The following is a 4,490-nucleotide window of genomic DNA, read 5'->3' as shown; positions in this document are numbered from 1 at the left end:
CTGCTGAATCTATGTACTGTCGTTTCCACAGGTTTAAAGTAGGTGTAGAATGCTATGGGATGAGACTGGTACTATTTTACACCAAACGTGTATCCAGGTAAATGACTACAGAAGGCATTGGAGAATCAGACCACTCCTGTTACTGTGACTCCTTCCTTGCAGAGGATTCATAGCTCCATTCCTTTGTTTCTTGTGTCATCTTTTATATATGCAAAGCAGGTGTAAAACTAACAAATTAGAACTATCCCATTTTATAAGTCTGTATGAGTGTAGAGTTGGCAAGGACTTATCAGAAGAAAATGCTGAATGCAGCAAAAGCAAAACTTTGGAGAAAAAAAATGCCAGCTTTGATAAATTCCTTCATGTGAAACAGCTCAGGAAAAAAGTTCTGCAGTTGTCAAAATCTCTTATTTTGCCTTCTCCAGAATGAAATGTTTTGAGGTTGAGTTCAAAACTAGTTTATTTCAAAAGTTCAGTTACTTTATATTCAAAGAGGTAAATACCTTAAAAAGATAAAAGTCTTTAAAGTCTAAATTAAACATTTCTAAATTAAACATCTGAATATCATCAAAATGTTTTGCTTGACCTCATCTGATGGGGTTTTTTTCTATTGTTGGTTCATGAACATTTCAACAACTTCAATTTTGCATCTCAATTCAGGACAGAAAAATTTTTTGAAATCTTGAAAATTCTCACCAGAGAGAAAAATAGTTTCTCAGCAGCTGTAGGTGTAACCTACACCACCTTGCACAGGACGGGGAAGAATCAGACAGTCCATTCCTGTGTATTCACTGCATAGGTAGCCTGAGTGACCAGCACTCTACTACTCTGAGAATGCAAGATAACCTAAATCAGTTATGAATTGCAAAAACAGTGTCCTCACTATTGCTGCCCTCCATTGCGTGTCTCTTGGACTTCTAGGGGTATACCCCATGCCCATTCTTTATGCTGCAGTAAGATAAGCTACTTTGCAGATTGAATTGCAAGAGAACTTGTTTGCCTTTCTAGGCAAATTGTGTGAAGAAAGTATCCAAGATGTAACCCAGACTATCAAATCTGTCAGATGGCCAGGACTTAAAGTGCTGTTAAACTTAGATTAGAGGTGAATGAGCAGAAGCAGGGATTAGAGGCACTGGCCAAGTAAAGACATGTTGGAGTACATGGGTCATTTGATCCAGCATTGAAACGTAGCCATTAAAAGGGTGAAGCAAAGCAGCTAATTTCCATCAGCATGGCACAAAAGTATTTTGGAAATGGGGGCTGGAGGGGAGAGCATATAAATGGTGTAAACCACTGAAACTACAAGATGAATGCTAATTTTCTGAGCTGGACAGGACACATTACTTTGTGAAAATTGCTGTGGTTTTCAAAAGGCTCAAGAAGGCCTAGTTAAAAGAAACATACAGTAGCTTACAAGGAGGAAAAGAATCCACATGGTAATGCTCAAAGTTTATACTGCTCTCTTTCATTGGGAAATGGTGTGGCATCCTGCTCACCTTTGATTAATGGTAAATTGCCTTTTGATGTCAATGGTAGCAGTGACAGGCCTGTTGTCTTCATTCTCATGGTCTATTCAGGAAGCAGAATTCTGCCTTTGAAGCTTACAAACCACTTGCTGTATAACTAATTGAAATTAGAGACCAAAGGGATACCCCATATTTTTAAGCTCTTTGCACGTGGGCCACATGTATTCACAAAATCAAAGAATCAAGGAAAAATAGGGCTGGAGGGGACCTTGAGAAGCCATGCAGTCCAAACCCTTGCTCTAGGCAGGCCCGTACTTATTTAAACCATTTCAGACAAGTATTTATTGGTTTAATCTACTTTTAAAAACTTCCAAAAATCACGATTCCACAACTTCTCTAGCTAATTTTTTTTCAGGGCTTAACCACCCTCATAATAAGTTTCTTCCCAATGTCCAGCCTAAATTTTCTCTGTTGCAATTTAATTAAGACTACTATGTCTTGTCCTATCCCATGCAGCCACAAAGCCCAGAGTCTTTCTCCATCTTCATTATCACCACGTTTCAGGTATTTGAAAACTGTATTGCCCTTTTCTTCTCCAAACTAAGCTGTCCCAGTTCTTCCAACTTTTTCTTTTAAGTCATGTTTTCTAGACCACTAAACATTTTTGTTGCTTTCTTTTGGACTCTTTTTAATTTACCACGTTTTTCTTGAAGTGCAGTGGCCAATAGAAGTAGCATTTCTCTGAACACTCCTTGTTGAGTTCTTCAGTAATAACTACATGCAGAACTCAGGCAAACGACTGGGTTCTAGCAGGAATATTGACCTGCACATCTTGCATCGGGAAGTCCTTGGTTTATGGACAGAAGGTACATAACAAGTGGTACAAGCTTTCCTCATGCTACTGTGCTTTAACCCTGGCCTGGTATGGGGCAAGAGCAATTTATTCTGCTGACCAAATCAATCCATGACCTCCCTGATCAGACTACCAGCATAAAGCTCATTTCAGTGGTGGTTTGTCTGATGTGGCCTTCAATGGGAAAAATACGAAGCAGGAAGTATAACAACATGTGCATGGTATCATATAGGGTGGCTTTTCTTACTGAAGAATTCACTGCAACAAGACAAATATAAACAGAATGAGGTGTCAACCCAAGCCCTTACAGATTTTTGCTAAAGGAAATTCTTGTCTTTGAAAGAACTGTTATGGTCTATTGGATAAATAAGATGAGTTTAAAATTACCCTGGAATGATGTTTACATAATCATCTGTAATGCTTCCAAAGGAGCTATTAGTGTCAATTGGATGAATAAATGTTTTTTGGAACATGCACTCTCCACAGAAAAATGCAAGCGTTTTTATTAACGCCCTGTCGTATGGATTTCAAATCTATATTGTAACAAGTTATCAGATAAAGAGGCATGTGCAAATTGCCTTCATTAGATACAGTACCTCCAAGACAGTGCGTTGGATTGATTTATGCAAATTGCCACCTCTCCTTTCTCTCTCCCTTCCCCTCCCCACAAAAAAGGTTGATCAGTTAAATGAGTTGGATCAACTATGGCACTTTCCAAGTGAAATGCCTCCCCATTCAGAGGGAGATTGGCATGAGAGGACTGAACATTTTGGCCATGACCAAAGGGCAGACTAGTATCCACCAGACTTAAAAATGGTCAACCTCCAGTTTGAAGTAATGGCCTAGCTCCTACAGATCAGATTTGTGATAGTCATGGCTTCCACAGACTAGGCACAGAGGCAATATGTCATACACATGAAATAGGCATACAAATGCACCAAGAACTGTTCTCAAGGAAGCTGATTCTTCATCCTGTTTAGCTCAGGGTTAGTTTAAGCCCTGAAGTATAAGGGATTGTATCCCCACCACATCTTGTGTTTAGTATGTGCTTGTTTTCCTCATGTTTTCTATTGTAAGTCTTGTTATCTGTGCACGTCTCAATCTGTTTAGTGGGCTCCGGTACAGCAATGCTACCATCTGGAGGAATTTACAATTGACACACAACATTCCTACGAACTATCCAGGCCAATGCCAAGAAAATAACAACCAAAATTGTGAGATTGCTCAGGATTGTTCAAGTCTCTCCTTGGCCAGAAAGAAAATGAGTGACTTCTTGTCGCAGAAAGATCCTGCTAACTAGAAATACCTTGAATCTGTTTGTATGAGCCGCTGTTTCACATTCCCAGTGTTTCCGTTAATTCAAACTGAACGACACAAAACATTGGAAAAAATGTAGCAAAGGGAGCGATCTTGTACAAGCGGCAGAATAGAGCGCATGACTTAAAAGCTATTTTGCATCTCACATCTTGCAATTCTATAACTCGCCTGTTTTCAGGTGAAAGAGGAATTCTTACCAGTCTGTGGGATCCTTTTCTCCATCTGCACCACTGCTGGGCACCTGAATTGTGTGGATAAAGAGACCCTGAAACTCACCCTTCTTTGTAAAATCAAACTCAGCTGTCTAGTGTTTTCACTCACCCAGTTTTGTCGAGAGCAAGAGTGTCCAGTTGAACGGACATGAAAGTTTGCATCGTTTCAGCTGAGCTCTCTCATGCTCCAGGCCTCCACCTCCAACTCATCATGCAGCTCAGGAGAATGTCAGCCGGTGACAACATTTAAAAAAAAACACTGCATGCATCTCCTGTTTTCCTCAAAGGCCTCTAGTAAAAGCCAGACAGACTCTTCTCCTTTGCAGGAAAGAACAAGAGAAAACATAACAGAAACTGTAATTACTCATCAGCTAAAAAGGAAGGTGATGCTCTCTCCACCCTCACATACAAAATGACTGCCTGTAGGCAGCAGGCCTTTGTCATACAAAGATTTAAAGGACTAGCTAGGAGAAAAATGCCCGTCTCCAGTTGCCCTGCAAAGAGCCTGAGCGTGCTTTCATTTATATTTGTTACATGCAAGCATAAGGGCATTCACCTCTGCAGTTTCATAGATTCATAGATGCTAGGGTTGGAAGGGACCTCAATAGATCATCGAGTCCGACCCCCTGCATAGGCAGGAAA

The 4,490-nt window shown here is 40.2% G+C and overlaps 1 long non-coding RNA gene across 1 annotated transcript in view; it reads right to left on the bottom strand.

Annotated features, from left to right (window-relative positions):
• LOC102383557 overlaps window positions 1-3,980 on the bottom strand; it is a 13,201-nt gene extending 9,221 nt beyond the window's left edge. Inside the window, exons 1-2 of the long non-coding RNA XR_324448.1 lie at window positions 3,958-3,980; window positions 3,834-3,877 (exon numbers count right to left, since the gene is read on the bottom strand). This is a non-coding gene — a long non-coding RNA (uncharacterized LOC102383557). The remainder of the gene's footprint in view (window positions 1-3,833; window positions 3,878-3,957) is intronic.
• Window positions 3,981-4,490: the final 510 nt, after the last annotated feature.

This window comes from Alligator sinensis, unplaced genomic scaffold, assembly GCF_000455745.1.
Source record: "Alligator sinensis unplaced genomic scaffold, ASM45574v1 scaffold685_1, whole genome shotgun sequence".
In the NCBI taxonomy this organism is placed as follows: domain Eukaryota; kingdom Metazoa; phylum Chordata; order Crocodylia; family Alligatoridae; genus Alligator; species Alligator sinensis.
The sequence above is the reverse complement of the archived record's forward strand: the minus strand, read 5'-3'. Positions and strand labels throughout refer to the sequence as shown.